The sequence below is a fragment of the Rhipicephalus microplus genome, chromosome X (genome assembly GCF_043290135.1).
Source record: "Rhipicephalus microplus isolate Deutch F79 chromosome X, USDA_Rmic, whole genome shotgun sequence".
NCBI classification, from domain to species: Eukaryota; Metazoa; Arthropoda; class Arachnida; order Ixodida; family Ixodidae; genus Rhipicephalus; species Rhipicephalus microplus.
This window is the reverse complement of record NC_134710.1, coordinates 167203995-167227805: the sequence shown is the minus strand read 5'-3', so window position 1 is coordinate 167227805 and position 23811 is coordinate 167203995. Positions and strand designations below refer to the sequence as shown.

At 44.3% G+C, this 23811-nt stretch overlaps 1 pseudogene; it reads right to left on the bottom strand.

Moving 5' to 3' along the window:
- Window positions 1–68: 68 nt before the first annotated feature.
- On the bottom strand, window positions 69–22596 carry LOC119176938 (lissencephaly-1 homolog; annotated as a pseudogene).
- Between the last annotated feature and the right edge of the window lie 1215 nt (window positions 22597–23811).

Here is a 23811-nt window from a genome sequence, read left to right as displayed (position 1 = left end):
GGAGGCCTGGGGATCCACTCTCTAGGGGACCGCTTTTCTCGTGTGGGTGCGCCCGAAATGTACTCTTTCTAGGCCTCGGCCAATCTAATTTCCAGTTCCATCACCTTCTTCTGCAACCTGATTAAAGACGTACATTTCTTTTCGAGAAGGCAAGCGTACTTCTTGTCTATGTCGCCAGGCATGTCTGTCTCCTTCTTGAAGGCTTCAACAGCTTCCATGAACCCATTGGATGCCATATAATCGGCAACCGCCTTGTTGAGCTCTTCCCTCTGCATTTGGGACAACACCATTTTCATAGTCAGGGAAAGTATTGGTGCTGCGCGTAATTCGGGGGTTTGCTTCACTTCTTCCATTCAATTCTGGCGAAGCGCGGAATTGTGAGAAGTGTGGTGGTGACAAACAAGTGTGTTCGTCTTTCAAACTCGTTGTTTTTAGGAATGAATAAATTACTAAGCACAGCCACGAGGAGGAAACAAGAGGCTTGAGTCGGACCATCCTCCCGACTTGTCGAGGCCGCTCGTCAGGTTGACCGGAGGCCTATCTCGCTAGCCGAACGTCCTCTACTCTAATCTGCCTGTTCCCCGCTACCCACCGGCTCATACCCAAATCATATATGCACTAGCATTATGTAAATAAAAAACTATGAATCATTTCCCTGAAGGGGACCCTGATTGGATGCAAAGCAGCAGTGGAGCTCCCGGCGTTGTTCCAGTTAGAACGGGCGTCGACGCGGGTGCTGGCCGAACGGTTTGAATGGAAAATCGGTGTAGCGTTTACTCGTGTAAACGTTTGTTTGAAACGCAAATATGTGCACTCTAAGGCAAAATTACCCGAAAAAGGAGTAACGGAGCCCAATCGGTGCGCGCGATGAACGAATAGACCGTTGAGGAGCAACCACAGAGAGAAACGTGCTGCGTGTAAACCACTTAGTCTGAAAACACGCTCCAAAGGGATGAACCACCCGGCAAATGGTGGTAGAGGTTAGAAGAGGAGAAAGGCACCTAATTTCTGCAGCCCGGTCGGGAGCACGGCACAGTGCTTGCCCCCCCTTCCCCGGCAAATGCAGGCACTGCGCAAAGCGTTGCCAAGGTCACTATCCGTCCTCTTCCTCTCCTGGCTCAGTCTTTCTCCGTATCTTGCTGGCGACGGTTCGCGTTGCATCGCGCTTGGAGTGCTCGACCACGGCCGCGTGGATTCGACAATCTAGGAATTACGACGTGGTGCTCGTGTGTACGCTTGGATGAGCATGGGCTGCTGCTTTTCGTTTCGCTGCACCCATAAATTCTGGAGCAAGTCTCGACACGTCACCACGCCGCGCTCTATATCTCTGGCTTAGATATAGTCACGACCAACACCCGACAGCAACAGTTGGGAAGGCCAACATGACGGCCGAGAAGACGACAGGCCTGTCATATGTATACTTCAGTCCGACTCAGGGCAGAAATCAGCGCTGGATTCTTTCGCAAGTAGGTTATCATTCTTTATTCTACTCTACTTATATCGTGTGCGATACGGATCGTGCTTGCCGGCAACGGGCCCTGTCGTGTTGTATATCGCACCTACGTAATGCACCATGAAGGTCAGCTTGGGCGTCTGCAGTTCGCCTGTGCTTTGAGACCGCCTGGAAATTGGCCGCCATTGCCGTGGGCCTCCCGAGTGCTCGCCTGTCTTCGCCGCCGCGGTGAGCTCCGGGCTAAAGACATTGGGCTGAGACCTCGTCGCTGTGTTGGAAGTAATCGAAAACACATTGCGGGTTCTCGTAACAAGCTTGGTCGTAGTATTTCGCGCGCTGTAAGTGCACCAGCACGGGCTGGCGGGGACCTCGCTAGCGTCGGAATTCATTAAAATCTGGTCGCCATTACTGCTGGCTTTCCCGTCAGTCGGTCGCAAATAGCTCGGTGCCATCTGTTGGCCGCGGCGGTGGACTCGCGTTTGCTCGCTGCATTTGCTCGAGTTTTTGGAAATTGGCCGCATTACCATCGATTTCTACGGCGCTAGCGCAAAACCAGCCCAGCGCTGTTCGTGGCGGCGGCCAAGCGTGCGCTCGCTCTCCTGTTCGAAATTCACTGGCGGCAGACACTCCGCGTGCAGTGCCGTGTTTGGTTTCGCGTTCGCTTGCACGAGCTGAACGACGTCGCTCGCTTAGGACTCACCGACTTTTTGGCGGCACGGTGGTTCGCCGAGATGTGACTGCGGCCGCCGCTCCTAAGCTGCTGAGCTACGGGGATCGAAATGAGTCTTTGAGGATGTGTGATATCGCGTTTGTATTATTAGCATGTCTAACTCACGTATGTTTTATTTCACCCTACACGTATTTCTCATATGCATTCGTATTCATCATCTGTCACGTGCGACTCACTATTTTACATACTTATTGTACAGCCGTGGGCACGCACCACGCTGAAGGCTGTGTGCGCTGGCGTCTGCGATGCCTGTCATCCATCTCTTTCGTCAGAGCAGCTTCAGAAGGACTGTGCGAGATGTGAAGGTAAAGTTATTTGTGTGTCATACTTTACACGCATGTTCTTATATTACCTTGCACGTACTTGTCATATGCGTGCATCTTCATCTGTGAAGTGTGCCTAACTGCATTTTGACAGAAACGAAATGCGTTTCTGTCAAAATGCAGAAAACAAAAGATAGACAGTTCAGTGCTTGGAAGTGAGGCGAAGACGCCTATCTACGTAAACGAGAATCTCACACAGGCTAATAAAGCACTGCTTTCAGCCGCAATTCAAAAAAAGAAAGCTGCCAACTGGAAATTCGTCTGGACGAACAGCGGAAAAATTTTGGCTAGAAAGGATGAAGGCTCATCTGTAGTTCGTATCGCCACACAGGCCGATCTTATTCAGATATGCGCTGATACTGCTTTGAATGCCTAGTGACATACTTCCTAGCGCAACATCTTTTTTAACATCTTTGCCCTCATTTCACCATGCCTGAGCTAGAACATGGTACAAACTATTACACGACTGATGCCTTCAATTCTGAATTCTCACTTCCTGCAAAACGTTTTTCGCTTCTACATATCAATAGCAGAAGCCTTAAGAACAAAGTTGACGCGATTACCAATTTTCTTCACTCTTGTACCGTATCATTTGACGTGATAATGTTCTCAGAAACTTGGATTCACGGAAATGAAGTGCCCTATATATCTGGGTACCATTCTGAGCACCTGTGCCGCAGCGCTAAGAAGGGAGGGGGCGTTGCTATATACTTCAAAGACACGCTTACTTGTGAAAAGTTGCCTCACCTTTCCGTCATAAATGATGACGTCGAGTGCTTAGCTCTACGCATTGGCAAGGTGCTCGCAGTGGTTGTGTATAGGCCACCTCTTGGAAAGGAAGTAAACTTTCTTCATTTCTTCGAGACGCTACTGTGTGATAATTCTTTCACTTTGGGTTCATTTGTTATTATGGGTGACATAAACATTGATCTGAAATCATCACACACGTACTCTAGGGAATTCACTACCATGTTGGACACGTATGCCTGTAAAAATTACGTAGATATACCCACTAGAATCACAACACACAGTGCCACGTTACTGGACGTCTGCATTACAAACCTTTGCACAGACTACATAAAAACGGGCGTTTTCTCTTCCGATATTAGTGACCACCTGCCGGTATTTTTACTGGCCACCTTATATGAAAATAAGCCTCAAGAGCAAATGTGTTCTCGACGTAACCTAAATGACATCTCGCGCGAAGTATTTAGAAACTTAGTCCAAGGACTTGACTGGAGCATTATATTAGACCAGGCAGACGCCAACACTGCCTATGACATGTTTTTCGAGATGATCCATAAATGTTTTGACAATGCATTTCCGCTCAAGAAAATCATGGTGCAGCGAAACAAAAAATATAGGAAACCATGGATAAACAAAGGTCTATATCAACGCATAAAGGCTAAGAATAAATTATACCACGAATTCATTAGTTGTCGGGACCCTGAAGTGTTTTGTAGATACAAAAAAATTCGAAATACTCTGAATGCTGATTTAAGAAAAGCCAAGAAAAATTACTACACAGCAAAGTTTGAGAGCATTTACGATAACCCAAAGAAGGTATGGCAAATGGTAAATGCTCTAACTAATAGAATGGAACAGTGCAGTGATATAAAAGAAATGACTATAAACGGTACAACTATATATGCTGAAGATTTGGCTAACTCAATAAATGCACATTTCATAAATGCCGGTTGTTATGAAGAGCCAAATGACATTGACCGTGATACTAATATCCCGGATACACCTATGATAGAACACACAATATTCTTACAACCAACATCTCCTGCTGAAGTGGAGGCATCAATAAGGCTACTGAAAAGTAATGTCGCACCAGGCATTGATGAGATTGGTGCGAAAGAATTAAAACAAGTATCCCACCTTATTTCGGAGGCAGTTGCTCATATTGTTAATCTCATGTTGTCAACTGGTGTTTTTCCACAAAAACTCAAAGTAGCACGGGTGACAGCTATATTTAAAGGTGGCCTTAGAAATAATTTATCAAATTACCGACCGATATCGGTCCTCCCCATTATGTCGAAAATATTTGAAAGTGTGATTAACCAAAGACTGGTTTCTTTCTTTGACAAACACAAAATTCTTTCTAATAGCCAATATGGTTTTCGGAAAAACAGATCAACTGAAAAAGCATTGTGCTACATCAAAGATAGTATACTTACGAACATAGATAGCAAAAATTTCACACTTGGTTTATTTCTAGATTTGAAGAAAGCTTTCGATTCCATAAAATATAATATTTTATACGACAAACTATCTAGGTATGGGGTGCGGGGAGTAGCATTAGAGCTCATTAAAAACTATCTGAGTCACCGTTCTCAAATTGTGCAAATACAAAACGCAAAATCATCGAAACTAAAGCTAACACAAGGAGTTCCTCAGGGGTCCATACTGGGGCCATTTTTATTTCTTGTTTATATTAACGATATTGTAACTATAGCAAACTCTCCTGAAATTATTATGTATGCCGATGACACTAATGTTTTTTTTAAATCCACAGACTTAACTGATTTGGAAACTAAGGCCAACGAGTACCTTGCGTTGCTCTCGACTTGGCTAGGCCAAAATAGACTGCAGCTTAATATAGCAAAGACAAACTATGTCATATTTCGTGCTCTGAACAAACAACTTAGCCGGGAAATAGTTCTAACTTTCCAAGGGCATGAGTTAACCAGGGTTAAAGAGCAAAAGTTTCTTGGTGTCTGGTTCCAAGAGCATCTTTCGTGGAACGTTCATGTTAATAATTTAGTCGTTGAACTCTCCCGAGCTGTTGGCTGCTTGTATAAAATTGCACCCTTGATACCTATCTGGTTGAAGCAAAACCTATATAATTCATTGTTCTACTCTAGACTATGCTACGGAATACTGGTCTGGGGTACCACTACAAAAACCAACTACAATAGGATTATTCGTCTACAAAAAATGATACTGCGCATTTATGAAAGTTATCAGGGGCCATGGTACCAATTAAGCACGTCACCGTTATTTTTAAAATATCAAATGCTTCAAGCAAACAAAGTTTATGACTTCAAACTACTGCAGTATATACATTCCAATGCACTATATCTAGACGACAGCAGCAGTAATGAAGTCCCATACGACATGAGACTGAAGAGAAGACGAACATTAAAAACCAGGACTAACTATGGTACACAAACAACCAGCCACCAAGTACTAATGATCCTGAATAAGCTAGAAGGTCATATTGAATTCTTCACGACTAGAAATGCATTTAAAAATAAGGTGAAGGAACTGTTACTTGCACAGGCTTTGAGAGAATGACTATTGCAACACATGTGTGTGTGGGTATATGTGTGTGTATGTGTGTATATATGTGTATGTGTATATATGTGTATGTATATGTGTGTATATATATGTGTGTATATATGTGTATGTAGGTGTATATATGTGTGTATATATGTGTGTGTATGTGTGTGTGTATGTATATATATGTGTGTATGTATATATGTGTGTATGTGTATATATATGTGTGTGTATATATGTATGTATATATATATATGTATATATATATGGATGTATGTGTATGTATCTATGTATACTATTGCATTCCATGCGTTTGATTGAGCTTGATTGTGTGCTGATATCAATACTCCTTTTGTTATCTTATGCCTCTGTCTATTAAAAAAAAAAAAATAGCACAGTAACTATGTGGACGTACGAATGCGAAAGACTTTGTATTCCTAACGCATTGTATATCAAATGTGTAACGATTTTTTTATATTTTTGTTTACTGCCAATGAACTACTATTATGCCATGTAATATGATGTTGTAACATGTTACGGGTACCGGGGCCCCTGTCAGGCGTTGTTCGCCTTTAGCTCCTGTACCTTTCTTGAAGTTGTCAAGATCAAATAAATCTTATTCTTATTCTTATTCTATTTCTACTATCTTATTGTACGTACAGCCGTGGGAACACAACAGGCAGAAGGCTGCGTGCGCTGGCGTCTGCAATACCTGTTATCTATCGCTTCTGTCGGAAATGCAACACGAAGATTGAACAAAATGTGACAAAGAGACAAGACTTGAACACTTCACCATGAATTCACTTATAAGAATGGAGAAACTTCATGTGTATGCAGAAAAATAAAGATTTCCATGTCTCGCTTTTCTCTTTCGTTGTTGCCGTGACTGCGAAAGCACTTTTACATAGGTGGCTAACTGCTTTCTCGCGTGTTCTTTTCTGCGCTATTGTTGCTCACTGCGCAAAAAAACAGACGAAAAAGTATTAGGCCTGGCGGAAAATCAACAAAAGCAATGTTTGAACTGGGGATACAAAGTTCATCCGATTGGAGTACTTGAGTGCATCAACCGTTCGTCCGGCAAGGTGCAACTTTGAGGACTTACGGTTGCCCGGTAACGTGTAGATGTGGGGATTCACAGTTGCCCTATAGGGTGCAAATGTAAGGACCAAATATTAGTCCTTTGAGGTGAATTGTGGGACTATTGGTTACTCACTAAGGTGCAAATGTGAGGACTAAATGTTAGTTCCTTGAGCTTGTCAGTGGGGACTAACTGCTAGCCGCGGTGCCGTTATTCCTTAAATAGACTAATGGTTGTGGCAGCCCCATTAGTCCCCAAAAGGACAAACCACACACCTTTTTAACACCCTTTTGGCTTAGAGTGTGGGAGGCTGGACGTCTTGAAGACGCAGCGCTCATCTTATTTGGCTCGCGTCTCGTCTGTGTTACCCGTGTGCCTTATGTATTATCGAACGCGATAGGTGTTCTCGACTATGACCCAGTCGGTGTCGCTGGTCTTTCACTCCGACGCTATCGTTCGGCATCCCAGGTTCTCGCCTCGTCGTTGTTGACGTCGCCATTCGCGAACGCGATTGGCTTCACTAACCCTCGGAACGCCAGCGACATCTGCGAAAGGAACGCACACAGTAGCGGGAATTCTGCGACGATGGCGTCCTACCCGTCGGCGTGATCTTCTGGCAAGTAGTTGCAGGCGGTCCACATTGTCGGCGCTGCGAGATTCTCGAGGCGCGTGCACTATAGCGCGCGCGCGCCGGCTCACGGCTTCTTCTCGTCGACAGATAGAGAGAGGTGGCGCGGTTAAGATGATGTCCACGTGAGGAATGGGCTCGAGTGCAGCGAGCGGTGGAGAGGGTGAAGTGAGAGAGAGCTGACACAAGGCGAGCGCACGGCTGGAGTGCGAGAAAGACGTCACGGCACACTGCTAGACGGGCATGAGCTACTTTGCACCACTCCAACACCTGCGGCGAGGGGAGTAGTGTGGACGGAGGGACAGCGTTACACAAGCTAGTCAAAGAGCTGCTTCGCACCTAAAGTATATGTACTGATCGTCATTTCATGACAAAGTACCTCCAAGCCACGCGAAGTCAAGTGGAACTGAAGGTACGAATAATAGACAAACGTGTGTACTACACATCATTCCGATGCTGGCTGAAGCGATTTGCGTTGCCCCTCGCACAGACACTAGCACCACAGTTGCCTCCAGTCTACCTATGGGAAACTCTATGGTGCCGTGATCCCGATCAAGTTGATTAATAGCATGGAGAGAAATTTAGTTGACACTGATGCGAAAAATAAGTATGCGTGTGGTGTGGGCTTCTTCGGTAGAGCGTTGGGGCTATTATTCTGAAGAACAGATGTGGGTTCAATTTCTGCCTCGGCATCCAGGTAAAATTTACTTAGAAGTGTGACGTTATCACCGGGGGCAGAAGCTTAGCCATGCTTCACGACCAACCCCCGGTTCTGCGCCTAATCTTTTCGTCAGGAAAATGAAAAGCAGTTATTTTAAGCTGTACACGTGTATAGATGAAATAAAATTATGCCAAACCAATTTTTTGAGCGTACATACTACTCATCTTAACGTCCACGAATCAAAAGCCAGCGATGCTTCACGTGGTTCACAGCCCCATTTTTGAGGCAGCAACGAAAGAACTTATAAAAAAAAACAGTTTAACACTAAAATAGAAATAATGGTACGTTGATGTTCAGAACACTGAAAATACATGCTAATGGTCATCAATACACGATGAAAATCTCAAAAGCAAACGATGTAAAAAAGAAAAGAATGCCGACGATTAAGCGTCTGCATTATACGAATTCGGAGCGCAGCTGTTTAGGTGTTTTGGTTTTGCGGTAAGTTGAGAAAAACAATTTGGAAGAGATATGTATGTATGCGTTGACAGTTGCGCAGCTCTACTTAAGTTCCGCAACTCTTTTTAATGAGAACACACGTTTGCCATTCGCAATGTAATGAAGGAAGCTTCGTCGAGGGTGAAATGAATTTCTCCATCAATGCCTGTTTGCCAAAGACGGGGTATATGGAAGGGTTCTGTGAGGTCGTCTCATGACTTGGATACGTTACGATGAATTGGAACGGGATGTTCTTGCGCATAACTGTGAACAATAGGTCTCTTTTGTTTTTCTGTCTATATCAAGGTTCTCCAAAAGTAACATCGGTTTGGGCCGAAGTGTGGGTCATGTGAGTTGCAGGAAGTGCGCAATGTCGAAGTACGCAACCACTACCAGCAAGTTGTTATCCAACATTGCTCGCCCGTTTCCGAAGCCAGATACTTTGTTTTCATTTGATACTCGCGCCTGCTCTACGTGGTGCTTGGGCTTGCCCAGAATTCTTCTTTGCTTGCTTCTTTCCCAATTCATTTGGCACATACTTCATTTTAGTTTGACGCTCGCAATAGCCGTGCATGGTAGTGGGGTTTGCTCAATTCCTGTGGCACATACTTGTTTGAGTGGTGACACCATCGACGCTTCACACTTCTACGTGCTGTGCACATTAGTGTGACTTGCCTAATTTCTGTGCTACGCATACGTTACCGTGGTTACGCCACCGATGGCGACGGCAGGAGCGACGCCGCTTAACACCGGAACGGGTGTTTAAGGGCACGGGGTGCACTCTAAAACAGAAAGAAAAAGCACGACATATACAGCATTTTTTTTGGGGGGGGGGACATAATACACACAACACTGCATTCCAATGCCTATACCAAATTTTGCAGGCGTACTACAAAAAATAGGGAAACAATTTTTATGCAATAAATCCACCGTATTATAATTCCTAGCACTTAGGTGTTTGCAGTTACATACATGTTTATGTCACCACACAATACTAAGTGTTACATTTTTTGTTTCAGTGATAGGGTAGTCGATGTCGTAGCATCTGATAGGTATCATTTGTTCTTTACCTCGGCAGTTTCTATATTTCGGAGCTCCTTGTATTCGATGTTTTATGTGTTGGAATGAATTTAGAAATACGTTTTAGGGTTCTTAGTGATATATTTTCGTAAATGTTCGGCAACGGTATGACGTCCTTTTTTTGGGGGGGGGGGGGGGCAGAGGACTAGTTGGCTTTAAGTAAGGGGGATTTTTCCTGAGATGGCAGCTGCGTTCAAACGGGTAGAAACGGGAACTGTGTGGTTTGCACCAGCCATGCAAATATGGGGACATATCTCAATAAATGGCAATAATATGCTCTGTATACGTATGGGCAATGACACTGATGAAAGCTAGAAATTAGAAGTAGATACTAAAGCAGAGAAATGCAATTAAAACAAAATACAGTTGTCTATACATTACAGTTATCTATGGTGAGTGTCTTACAAAGAGCCTTTCGGATGTCTTTCGACAATTCATTTTATTTCGCGTTTTAGGCGGAAGCAAATATTATCGCCGGAATAGATTCGAGGTGATGGATTGATGCAATCTGTAATCTAGACCCTAAGAGCAGCATCCTGTAAGCCATTTGTGGCACGTTTGCCAATAGGCTAGGAACAGGTAACGCCCACAACACCAAACCAATCTTTGTAGCGGGCCTGAAGGATTGAGAGAGAGATCTGTGCAAGTTTAACACCGACAACATACCACAAACAGAAATTCACTCTTACTACCAGTTAATTTCGTTCATGTGCGTGCTGAGTTATTGCAAATTACCTTTAACTTCCCATCTATCCCCTTGTTACTTGTGTAAAGTTGTTTCGAGAACTGCGGTCTGTACAAAAATGAGACCAATCAAAGGCATTGACATCCTTGATTACTAGTGGTCCTATGTTAGTTTGTTATTATTAACTCTATTTGAGCCAAGATATTGCCTGCCAAAGGGAAAAGGAAAGTTGAGAGACAGCTTGGCAGTACGCCTCATACAGGTCTCAAAAAACTTATGTCACGTTATTATGAACACAATTCTATAACGATCACGTCTTAAAGATAACGTGGTGGAATCTTTGTTGAATAAGGCTTTCACTTGCAAAACAGTTTGAACGTTGTCTGTCTTGTTGTGTAAACTCGGTGTTTGTATTATACTACTTCAAGGTTCCATGCATGAATCACAGTCTTAATTAGCAAGTTATTTATTAGCATGTTCATAGGTATAAAATATTATTGAGACGTACGTGAACTATCTTGACATAATTACTATATTTTCAATTAATAGGGTCTTCTTCTCCTTTCTTTCTATGAGTCAAATGTTTTTCGTCTTGTTCATATTTCGTTTTTTTCAGAAAGGACACTAGTTGGCGTGCCCCTAAATTGTATATTTATCTTTTCAAGCTCACTGAATGTGCTGGCCATGTGCCTCAATATTTACCAAATGACTAGACGATACTTCAAAACCAATTATTACAATACTCCTTTTTCGAATGTTTTTGTGAACTGGGTAATGGTTTACATCGTTCTTTAGTGAGATGCCATGTTTGTTTCTGTTCGAATACGTATCATTTTGCTTATATATTATTTTTATCTCTTACTAGTTTCACATTATTTTTATTTGTTTTAGTATACGTACACCTGCACTCGGGTTAGGTCTCCTTTTCACGTGGATGGATGTTGCGATACCTTCTCCTTTTTTACAAATATTTAACGTTACATACGGAAGTCCATACACGCCAATCTGTCATTATTCCCGCTTCATTTGTAACGTCTGCGCCTACTTTGCGTACTGATACAGACACTTCTAACTAACGGGAAAGTGCTGAGGTGTTTATTAGCACTATACAATGACAGGAGAATCAGACATTCAACCAAATCAAAGCTTCTAAAAATGTGCGCACCGGAATTAATTTTATGTGAAGTTTACTGACGTTGTCGTGCCAATAGAGATAATTACAGGTGCGGTGTTACTAAATTTTGCTGCATTTCGCTTGAAGTATCGTGGTGCTTTCCGTGAAATACTTTATTGGGAACTCGAACTTGTTCAGGTGACAAAAATATTGGCAGATCCCACGTACCGTGGGAATCGCGGATATGTGAAGCACGCCTGTAAAAGGTTGATATGTCACTTTAATATCAGTACGACGTTACGAGACGGACGCAAATTTTGCCGTACATGACGTCCATGTCATTATTGCTATGTTCGGACATGTCATTTACCTTCGTAGTCTATTCACGTCACGTGATAACAAATTCGGTATATGTGGCGCTAGCGAAACGACCATGCAGTCATAATTTATGACACGCACGTAATGATTATCGTGATTAGACGTGTCATTTACTTTCGTCATCCATTCTCGTCACGTAATACCAAATTTTTTATATGTGGTGCTAGCGAAACGGACGCGAGCACGCTAGGAGCGTAGCTCGTAGCGATGTTTTTGCGTGACACACATATCATGATTATCATGTTTGGACGTGTGATTTTCTTTTGTAATCAATTCATGTCACGTGATACTAAATTTGGTATATGTTGAGCTAGCGAAACGGCCACCAGCGTGCTATGAGCCTATCATGTCATGTTTTACACAACACGCATGCCATGATTATCATGTTTGGACGTGTCATTTACCTTCGTCATAAATGCATTTCACGTAATACCGAATTTAGGATATGTGAAGCTACCGAAACGGCCGCGATCACACTATGATCGTAGCAAGTAGTGATGTTTCACATGACAAGCATGTCATGATTATCATGTTTTGACGTGTCATTTATCTTCGTCGTCCGTTCGCGTTACGTAATACCAAATTGGTATGTTTGAAGCTAGTGAAAGGGCCACGAGGGCATCATGAGTGTGGCATGTAGTCAGTTTGTTAAGTGACATGCATTTCATGATTTCCACGTAAGGGGCTGTCACTTGCGTTCGCCAAGCAGTCATGTCGTACCATACCAGTTTCTGATCTGAACGAAACCACCACAGGAGCAGCAACACAATGAAATGCAAATTATGAGATTTACGACATACATGTCATTATTTTCATGTCATGACTAGTCAGTAATATTCGTCATACAGTCATGTTATGCCATACCAATTTTGGTAATGATACCATTATTGAAACGGTCAAGAGAGCATAAAGTCGCGAGCGTCTAAATAGATAGATAGATAGATAGATAGATAGATAGATAGATAGATAGATAGATAGATAGATAGATAGAGAGGTGCACTCAAAGTAGCCAAATTTCTCATTTATTATTACAAATGACGTGTACATTTGAATGGAGATGCGTATGGTCGATTAGTGCTGATGCGTAAATTAATAACTAGGCGTAGGACACTGAAACGGCAGTGCTTCCTGTGGAATCCCCAGAAGGCACTGCTTCCCTGGTGCTGTGCGATTTTCCTCTACGCAGTTCTTCTTCGTAAGGAGGAGGAAGAATTATGGAGGAAGGACAGGGAGGTAAGCCAGTTCTCAGACCAGCTGGCTACCCTAAGCTGGGGAAGGGGGTAAGGGGAATAAAAGGATAGAGAAAAGAGACGTTGAAGAACGCTTAGACCACTTGCCCGCAAGAAGTGCAACAACGCTGTCGCCTTGCGTGCCGATAATAGTCTCGGACAGTGTCCCAATACCCTTTCTTCCGACAATTGGCGATTGTATAGTATGTCTCAAACTTTCGACAGTTCTTTTCTTGGCGCACTGAAGCGAGAACGTTCGCAGAGAAGATGGGAAAATGTGTCCGCGCCGCCACAGTTGTCGCAGGTCCGGCTTCTGGTCATTCCGGTTCGAAACAAATAGGCATTCCTAAAGGCCACCCCAATCCTCAGCTCCTCAGCTCTGGTTATTCCTGATGAAAGACAGACCTGTAGGTGTGGTTCCAATTTACAAAGGCGGACGTTGGTGAATGCCGGTGAATTCCACTGAGCGCGTGTTAGTTCTCGTGCAAGTGATCGAAGCTTAGGCTTGTAGCGGCATCCGTTCTTGACAATGGTATAGCTGCACGAGGGGCGTCATTATGAGCAGATCAGACTGCTTCATCTGCACGATCGTCTCCATCGATGCTGCAGTGGCCCGGTACTCATTGATACGCTATGTCATGGTGTTTCTCTATAGCCCAGTTATGAAGCAGTCTTTTTGCAGCAACTAGCTGTTCTTTTGGTCCATAACGATATGGCAAGGCAAAGCCCTGGAGGGCTGCTTTGGAGTCCGATAAGATTGGCCATGTCTGCTGCGGTTCTACAACTTGGAACTCCAGGGCGGCATGAATGGCGGCGAGTTCTGAAGTCGTGGATGATGTCACATGCGATGTCTTGAACTATATCGTGACGGATTTATCTGGAATCACCACTGCACTGTTTTTAGCTTGGTTAAATAATCGACCAATCTGTGTAAACGTGAATGCGTCCACTGTGTTTCTCAAACAGAAACAGTAATGTTGTTTGTTTTAGGGCTAAGGTTGACAAATATTTCTGTCGTATTTCGGGGATGGCTGTCATGGCTTCCAGTGGATGTTGACACCACAATGGAAACGACGGTCTTCCTGCTTGCCTGAAGTTTGCGGGAATCACCATGTGATGTAGAGCAATAATAGTGCAGAACGCAGAGCGTGGACTGGAAGTTCGAAAGAAGGCGAGGTGATGCAATTGAAACCGGGCGGCGTGTCTTATGTGCCTTCTTAAAGCATCGACACGATTGTAGGTTGTGATAGGGTGTTCATGAGCGATTGTGACAGTCACTGCTGAGGATGCGCATCTCTTAAGCCCGAGGCATAATCTCAGTGGTTGAGCTTTTATTGACTGGAGGACACGTACGTTTGTTATTCGAGTATTGCCGAACACAATAGGCTATAGCACATGAAACTGAGAAAAAGTGCAGTGTAAAGTTGAAGCATGGCTCGTACACCAATGCACCCCAAGAGTTTGCCGCAAGAAACCTTAGAAAGTGGGTAATCATGGTGAGTTTCTTTTTCACGAAAGCGATGTGAGGGCTCCAGGACAAGTCCAGATCTATTATTATTCCCAGGAAACCGTGTTTTTTGATAGCTGATCGTGTGTCTATTAATTTGGACGACGTATGGGGTCATTGCCTTGCGCAAAAAAAGCAACCAGTGAAGATTTCTTATTGGACAGCTCAAGTCTTCGTCCTTAAAGGTAGTTTGCCGTCAGTGTAGCCGCTCTTTGAAGCCTGCCTCGTTCGTGTAGAAGCGTGACCACTGATGCCCAGATGCAGATGCCGTCTGCGTAGATCGAGAGCTGCACGGATTGCGGCAGAACGTCAACGAAGCCGATGAGCGCAAGGTTGAAAAGTATGGGGCTTAAGACCCCACGTTGAGGTACCCCATGATAAGTATAATGGTGCCTTGTTTCACCATCTTCTGTCTTAACAAAGAAGGTTCTGTCCTTCGAATAACTGTAGAACAATCGGTAGACGCGGCCCCCCACTCCAATGTTGCCCAAGGTGTCAAAGATGGTTTCAAGCAATACATTGTCATATGCACCCTTAACATCCAAGAACACTGCCGTTGATAATCTCTTTAGGCTTTTCTGCTTTAGTAGAGACGTTACAAGGTCAACAACATTGTCTATGAAAGACCATCCCCGTGGAAAGCCAGTCAAAGCATCGGGGTATATGTTATGTTCCAGGTACCACTCTAGGCGATTCAGCACCATTTTCTACATCACCTTTTCAAAGCAGCTGGCAAGCGCGATGGGGCGATAAGAGACCATGTCCAATGGCGATTTGCCTGGTTTGAGCAGGGGCACAAAGCGGCTGCATTTTCACGAAGGAGGAACCAAACCGTTGCTCCACGACTCTTTGTATACAGCTAAAAAGGCACGCCGAGCTGTTTGTCCTAGGTTAGCAAGGGTTGCGTGACTCCATCGGGTCCAGGAGATGACGAGTGCTTGCGGCCAATGCTGCCTCAAGCTCCTCTAGAGAAAACATAATGTCCATCCGAGTGTCTCTGGACATCGGTGCGTTTCGTAGTTTACTCACGATGATTGCAGTCCCCTTGTTGGCAACCCTAGCGCATAAGTCTTTTGCTACATCGATTTCACGTCGGCTTTGGTGGAGAGCAAGGCATTTGAATGGGCGATGTTGTTGTGGCAATGTTCATAGGCCACGGATTATTCTCCATATTTGCGAAAGCGGTTTGTAGGGATGGAGCGACTCACATGATGACTTTCATCGTAGTGACTGTAAAGAATTTGTTCGACGTTGAGTCTTCTTTTGTAGACGTCTCGTCTTCATTAAGCCGTAGATAAATTTTGTGGGCCTATAACGTCGTTCGGCGTGAAGACGAATTGCTCGAAGTCGCTCCTACTCCACTTCATATCCGCTAAAATTTGACAAAGTTCCACAATTAAACTTTGCCTCTGGGATAGCGGCTTTCATTATACCTTCTAGAATTTTAAGAGAACCTTCTTGGTTTCCCTCATATTGCTTCTTTGTGGATGACCTATACTTTGACCAGTCGATCCGTGAAGAGGAAGTGATCTGTGACTTGCTTAGCCCCTTGATTTTTGTATAGGTGATTCATTATTTCAAGCGCATGCTGTTTAGCTAACGCATACGTGTCCCATACACGAGCCATTGCACACGTGTTCATTAGTGCTCGTGCACCTCTAATTATGGACGGTTTTGCACGACCAGCCTACTTAGAGTTCACGGTGAATGCGAAGTCTTACTTAGGGTGCTGTCCTTCCCGAAAATGGGGTCTGTTCCGCATTGAAGTGTATATCAGGTCCGCAGTGTTTTAGAGGCTGTGGTCTACAAGATTGATTTTCGACCGTATGGAGCAATGCCTTTCGACGTTCGTGAGCGCTTGTGAATGACGCTCTACTTCGATTCAGCGTTATAAGGTGGCGCAATCTCTAGTTTTTTAAAAATTAATTAGAAGAGACTCTGGTGCTGCGATTGTTCAGCGACCATGGGAATGATATGTAGTACACAAATTTGCAATTTTTGTGCTTCCGGGCTCCGAACATAAAAGAACGGACGAGTGTGAACTTCGTAATCCAATTCGAACTGGTGCGCTTAAAATGTTAAGGTGGTGAAGTGCAACTGCGGAGAATTGTCGGGTACGAAAGCTGTGGTCTTCGCACATCTCTAAGCCATTATTTTTTCACCATGCAAGCCTTGCTTGCGATTATCCTGCCGTGATTGTCAACTTGCTCAGCTGGCTTGGCCCAAGTAGGTGCGCCGCTATTGACAACAAACCTCGTCAGTTTAGCCGTTCAACACATGCGGAGCATTCTCTCCCCCGGGTACTCTTTGATGATCAACCAGACCCATCGACAACAACAGGAATCACCACGGACAGCTCTAAGAAGAAACACCTAGATGCCGCCTTCAGTGGGCACGAGAGCAGTGGTCTTCGCAAAGCTCTAAGCCACTGTTTTGACGCCATGCAGGTGTGTACTTCTTCACTACGCGCTAGAAGATCTAACAACCGCTGTTTACTGCACTTACCGCGCCCACGGATGTTGTGCGAGATTCAGTGCGAATGTTCTTCAATGGCTTACACCTTGCTTTGTCCGGTGATATTGAAACTAACCCTGCGCCCAATACCCGAACCACAGCACAAAGACTTAGCCATAAACACTGTCAAAGAAACGAAGCTTTTATTTCATATGTTGAAAGATGTGCACTTGCGTTTTTTTAAAGAGCTTGAAGTATCAGTCGGAGCTTGCTACTGATGTCAAAGCAATTAAAGCTAGACAAAGAAACCATCATGCTGAAATTACAGGTATCTGGAAGCGACTAGACAAACTGGAAGAAAAAATCTAATAAACTGGGTAGTATGATGGGAGAACTAACAAGTATGCAAGAAAGTGTGAAAGCACTAACTGACGAGTATTCCCATGTGCAATATAGACTAACCAAGCTAGAGGACAGGTTCAATAGGGACAATTTGATCTTTCATGGAGTTCCAGACTCTAAAAAAAACCTGGCCTCACATCGAAGCAAAATTGACTAATTCTATTTTGCTGTTCTTCACAGCTTTCCCAGACAGTCATTTAAAAGCGTGCACCATTTGGGCAACCACTCACCTACTAAATGCCATCCCATTGTCGCCAAGTTCCCTAACTTCAAAAGAAAAAGGAAAGTACTGTCACTGCACAATCAACTAAAGAATTAAAACATCTAAGTCGGAGAAGATTTTCTGTTGCTATGGGGCAGGCACGTAGAAATGCCTAATGATGATTGATTGATATGTGAGGTTTAATGTCCCAAAACTAGCATATCATTATGAGTGACGTCGTAGTGGACGGCTACGGAAATTTCAACCACCTGGGGCTCTCTAACCTGCACCCAGATCTGAGCCCACAGGCCTACAGCGTTTCCGCCTCTATCGGCAATGCAGCCGCCACAGCCGGCATTTGATCCCGCGACCTGCGGGTCAGCAGCCGAATACCTTAGCCACTAGACCACCGCGGCGGGGCGTAAAAAGATAACTTAACAACTTTGGGAATGCTCAGCCCGGTTCTTAGTCACTCAAGCTGCGTTACAAGTTGATACTAATTAAAGATTTTACATGTATTTTCTTTGGAGTGCGATAAAGATATAGATGTAAGAAAACGCATCGATTTATCAAAAGGTGACAGATAATGCGCGGGCTCCTAAACGGAACGCATTTACTTAGGGTTGTGCCAGGGTAGGTGACAGGAAATCATACCTTCAGGTGTCCGTTCATTTTTCTAACGTTAGAAGTGTACTAAACAAAACTTTTTACCATTAGCTATTGATATATGCATTGCAAAGATAATTGCTTTGATTGAAACGTGGATTCATGCACGTGAGAAGCGAAAGTTGGGGTAGTTGGTGGTTCGTGTTTGGTTGTAAAAACAGAGCGAATATACAAACACAGATTGCACTTGCCAGCTTATTACAAGGAGTGTGGCTGCCATCCATTGGTGGACAAAAGCACTGTTTCTTTGGCCATCCGGACAAATGTACTAGAGAGGTGATGGAGTCTCTTCACATTTAAATTGAGAGGGAAAGATGCGTGAGCAAACGGTCCTAGGCACTTGGTGAAAATGAGGTTGGATGCCTGGGTTCAGCGCTGTCGCGTTAAAGCGATTCTTATTATTTCCAATGGTCACGCATGTTTTTGCAAGTAGATGGGATCATTATTTCTTTTTTGCTTTTCTTTTCTTGAGTGTTTACGTAAGTGTCGATTTTTGTGATTAGATTCTTTTTTGTACCCTGTTAGCTCAGCTGCGCAGCCACCATGTTGTGCCATGTGACTAAGTACTCTGTCTGATATATGTTTGTGTTCCTTCTAATAAAAATTATTTGCAAGTTCAGCACCTTGTTGTCTCTTCTTTTGTGTTTGTATGTAATTTTGCGCTGTTTTTACATCCAATCATGCACATGTCCGTGATCAAGAAATCTTAGATGACGCAAACCCTTTTCACATATACCATTTAGATCGGATGGGAGGCGGCATTGTTTTCAACAAAGCATTCCATCTTGCTGTATCCATATTATTACTGAACTAGAACTAGATTGAGCTATAGTAGCCATCGGCAAGCACATTATTATATTAGAAATTCGCTATCGATTTCCGTCTTCATCTTTAGCATGTGCCGATGAACTTCATTACGATATTAATATTGAGTGCACACGATCTTTATCCCATCCTTTGTTTCTGCTCGGATATTTTAACTTTTCAAATTATGGAATGCAAACGTAGCTTTCGTAAAAAAGTATTGTTGTGAAACACAGTTATTAGCAGTCACTGATCACTTACATCAGATTCTTAAAATATTATACCATGCCGACTGCAATTTTCTAGGTTTCTCAAGAGCTTTTGACAAGGTTTGCCATAGACTGCTACTTTACAAACTGCACAAACTAAGTCTTGACGGTAACAAACTGTGTATTGAGTGCTTTCTCACTAAGAGACCACAACTCGTTACTGCAACAGTTACAATTCATCTTTTCACGTACTTCATTCCGGCATTCTGCAAGGATTTGTCACAGGCTTTCTGTTCTTTTTTTATTTATATTAAATACCTCTCACCAGTTGTATCATCAAATGTTCATTTTATTGCGGACGACGGTGTGATTTTTCAAGAAACTACTAATGATAAGTACATAAACAGATTGCAAGCTGATTTTAACGCTCTAACTGGCGTACGTGAAGAATAGGTCATCGACCACAACACAAATCATTGCGAAATCATATGTTTATCAAAAACCTCTACTACCTCACCTATTTACTGTCATAATTACATTCTTCTGGTTTTTATAACTGCTATAAATATCTTGGAGTTCACATAACCACTATTCTAAACTGGTCACCTCATACTGAATACATAATAATCAATGCTACCCGCATACTTGGCTAATTACGACGTAGCCTTTTTAATGCTCCATGTGGCTTAAAACGGCAGCTTTATAAAACACTCTTACGCTCTAAACTAGATTATGCTACAGCCATGTGGGACCCCACCTATAATAATCTGGTAACTTCTGTTCCACTTGTTTAGAAGAACTCCATTCGTTTTATATTGTATAATTATAACAGAACCAGGAGTATTTCCACCAGGAAAAGTTTTCTTGCATTCCGTTTTTGAACACGTACCATCATCTCTTCCTGCATGACGAACTACTTCTTCACCCTTAGCACATATCGCACCGCTTTGTTCACTATCTTAAAGTAGGCATCCCTTCATGCAACACCAAAACCTTCTTCAATTCATTTTCTCCTCGAGCATCAAAAGAGTGGAACAGACTTCCTGGTGACATTATCGCTATAAGTGATAACAACTTGTTCCGTGATACATCAGCTAACATTGTATAATAAGTTTTTTTGTTGAATTAGCTGACATGGTATAAATGGGTTCTGTGCAGTTTTAGCTAAGACATAATAATATATAAATGTATTGGAAGATATTGTATTTATAAGAGATCTCTTTTAGCGATCTAACCATATTCACTGCTTTTTGTTCAGTTATTTTTTGTAACAAGCCACCCCCCCCTGTAATGCCATTTGACATTGAGGGTAAAATAAATACATAAATATTGTTACTGCATATATGATTTGGGTATGAGCCGGTGGGTAGCGGGGAACAGGCAGATTAGGGAAGAGGACGATCGGCTAGCGAGATAGGCCTCCGCTGTCATAGATTTCGAGCATTTGAGCTATTACTGGAATAAACAGTGGTATGTATCTCGCCAGTTAGAGGTCACTTATACTATATTGCGCTGTGCAGTTAGTTCCGCAACTAAATTATTACCTTAACAAAGCTCGACTCAAAGCGTCACCGCTATGCACTTGGTGCAATGAAATTTAAACAATTTAACATTCATTTTTACTCTGCCATCGTTATTCTTATCAGAGAAAAACATTTTTAGTAGCCCCATTACAAAAGCTAGGAATACAAGTAAATCTACCAGTAATTTTATCACTTGGCGGAACTTCGTTTGGTTACTGCCACAGAGATGTATGCTCCACAGTGTTTGATTACATCAAGCAACTAAAAGATTATCGTGCTAATGAACCCCAACCTTTCAGATCTTTAGTTTATATTCCGTAGTTATGTCTATCAAAAACAAGAGATGGTTTGACCGGTTGCTCAGCAAACATTTTTGTTTTTTTGGTAGTATTATTTTTAAACTACTTTTTCAGATTGGCTTCATTTTCATTTTAGTTTCATTAAAGTATCCTGCCGCCCGGTTCTTGGCCCATCCCCCTCTGTGGGAGAGCGCCATCGATAGGAGGTCGTCATCGTCATCATCATCTTGCAGCATCGTTTGTGTGCCAGCTCCCAGACACGCAACGTCTTGTCGTCTGAGCAGCTCAGCAGGTATTTGCAACCAGGGTGGAACTTGACACCACGCACCCAGTTGTCGTAGCCCACCAGGGTGAATACGGCCAGGCCCGTGCTGACGTATCACAGCTTGATGGTTTTGTCCCACGAGCCCGAGGCCAGGAAGAGTCCAGTGCCCTGGGCCCGGCCTGCGCCACTGCCAGCCAGCCTCCGGTTGCTGGCTCCGCTGCCGTTGCCCCCCAGGTGCGGGTGGGCGCTCTCGGGTGCCCACGCGATGCACTCCATCACGTGGTCGTGCTCCGGAAGCTCCAGCTTGCACTCCTTGGTACCCACTACCCACACACGAACCGTGTGGTCATTAGAACACCTGGCCAAGAGGGAGCCATCGGAGTTGACTCTGATGGTCTGATGCGCACCCATTCCCGATGGCCTGTGAACGTCTTCACACAGTACCCCGTGGATACCTCCCACAACTTGATGGTCTTGTCTCTCGAACAGGACACCACATGGTCACCGCTTGGCAGGAAGGACACTGACGACACGTTGTGGTCGTGTCCGTGCATTGTACGAATACACTCATATGTCTGGAAATTCCACAATTTGATGATCATGTCTGCTGAACAAGACACTAGAAACTTCCAAGTGTGGCCGAACCCCAAGTCTTCCACGGAGTCCATGTGGCACTTTAGCGTTCGTTCGAAGTCTCCAGTCTCGTAATCCCAGACCTTGATAGAGGCGTCTTCTGAGGCGGAGACGACCACGCTGTAGACAGGATGTAAGGCCAACCGGGTGACTGGTGACCGGTGGCCCGTGAGGGCATGCCGCTCGGGAGGCCTGGGAATCCACTCTATAGGGGATCGCTTTTCCCGTGTGGGTGCGCCCGAAATGTAATCTTTCTCGGCCTCTGTCAGTCTACTCACTAGTTCCATCACCTTGTTCTGCCACCTGATTAAAGACGTACATTTCTTTTCGAGAAGGCCAGCGTACTTCTTGTCTATGTCGCCAGGCATGTCTGTCTCCTTCTTGAAGGCTTCAAGAGCTTCCATGAACCCATTGGATGCTATATAATCGGCAACCGCCTTGTTGAGCTCTTCCCTCTGCCTTTGGGACAACACCATTTTCATAGTCCGGGAAGGTATGGTGCTGCGCGTAATCCGGGGTTTGCTTCGCTTCTTCCGGTCAATTTGCCTCGCTAGCCGAACGTCCTCTTCTATAATCTGCCTGTTCCCCGCTACCCACCGGCTCATACCCAAATCACATATGCAGTAACATTATGTAAATCAAATAACTATGAATTATCTCACTGAAGGGGACCCTGATTGGATGCAAAGCAGCAGTGGAGCGCCCGGCGTTGACCCATTTAGAACGGGCGTCGACGCGGGTGCTGGCCAAACGGTTTGAATTGAAACTCAGTGTAACGTTTACTCGTGTAAACGTTTGTTTGAAACGCATATATATGCAGTCTAAATCAGATTACCAGAAAAAGGAGCCTAATAGATGCTCGCGATGAACGGATAGACCGTTGAGGAGCAACCACAAAAGGAAACGTGCTGCGTGTAAACCACTTAGTCTGCAAACACGCTTCAAAGGGATGAACCGCCAGGCAAATGGTGGTAGTGGTTAGAAGAGGAGAAAGGCACCTAATTTCTGCAGCTCGGTCGAGAGTACGGCGCAGCGCTTGCCCTCCCCCCCCCCCGGCAAATGCAGGCAGTGCGCAAAGCGTTGCCAAGTTCACTATCCGTCCTCTTCCTCTCCTGGCTCAGTCTTTCTCCTTATTTTGCTGGCGATGGTTCGCGTTGCCTCACGCTTGGAGTGCTCGATCACGGGCGCGTGGATTCGACGATCTAGAAATTACGACGTGGTGCTTGTGTGTACGCTTTGATGAGCGTGGGATGCTGCTTTTACTTTTCGCTGCACCCATGAAGTCTGGAGCAAGTCTCGACACGTCACCACGCCGCGCTCTATATCTGTAGCTTAAATATAGTCACGACCAACACACGACAGCAACAGTTGGGAAGGCTAACATGACGGCCGAGAAGAGGGCAGGCCTATAGGATGTATACTTCAGTCCGACTCTGGGCAGAAATCGGCGTTGGATTCTTTCGCAAGTAGGTTATCATTCTTTATTCTACTCTACTTTTTTGCGTGTGCGATACGGATCGTGCTTGCTGGCAACGGGCTTGGTCGTGTTGTATATCACACGAGCGAAATGCACCGCGAAGGTCAGACTGGGCGTCTGAGTTCACCTGTGCTTTAAGACCGCCTGGAAATTGGCCGCCATTGCCGTCGGCCTCCCGAGTGCTCGCCTGTCTTCGCCGCCGCGATGAGCTCCGGGCTTAAGATATTG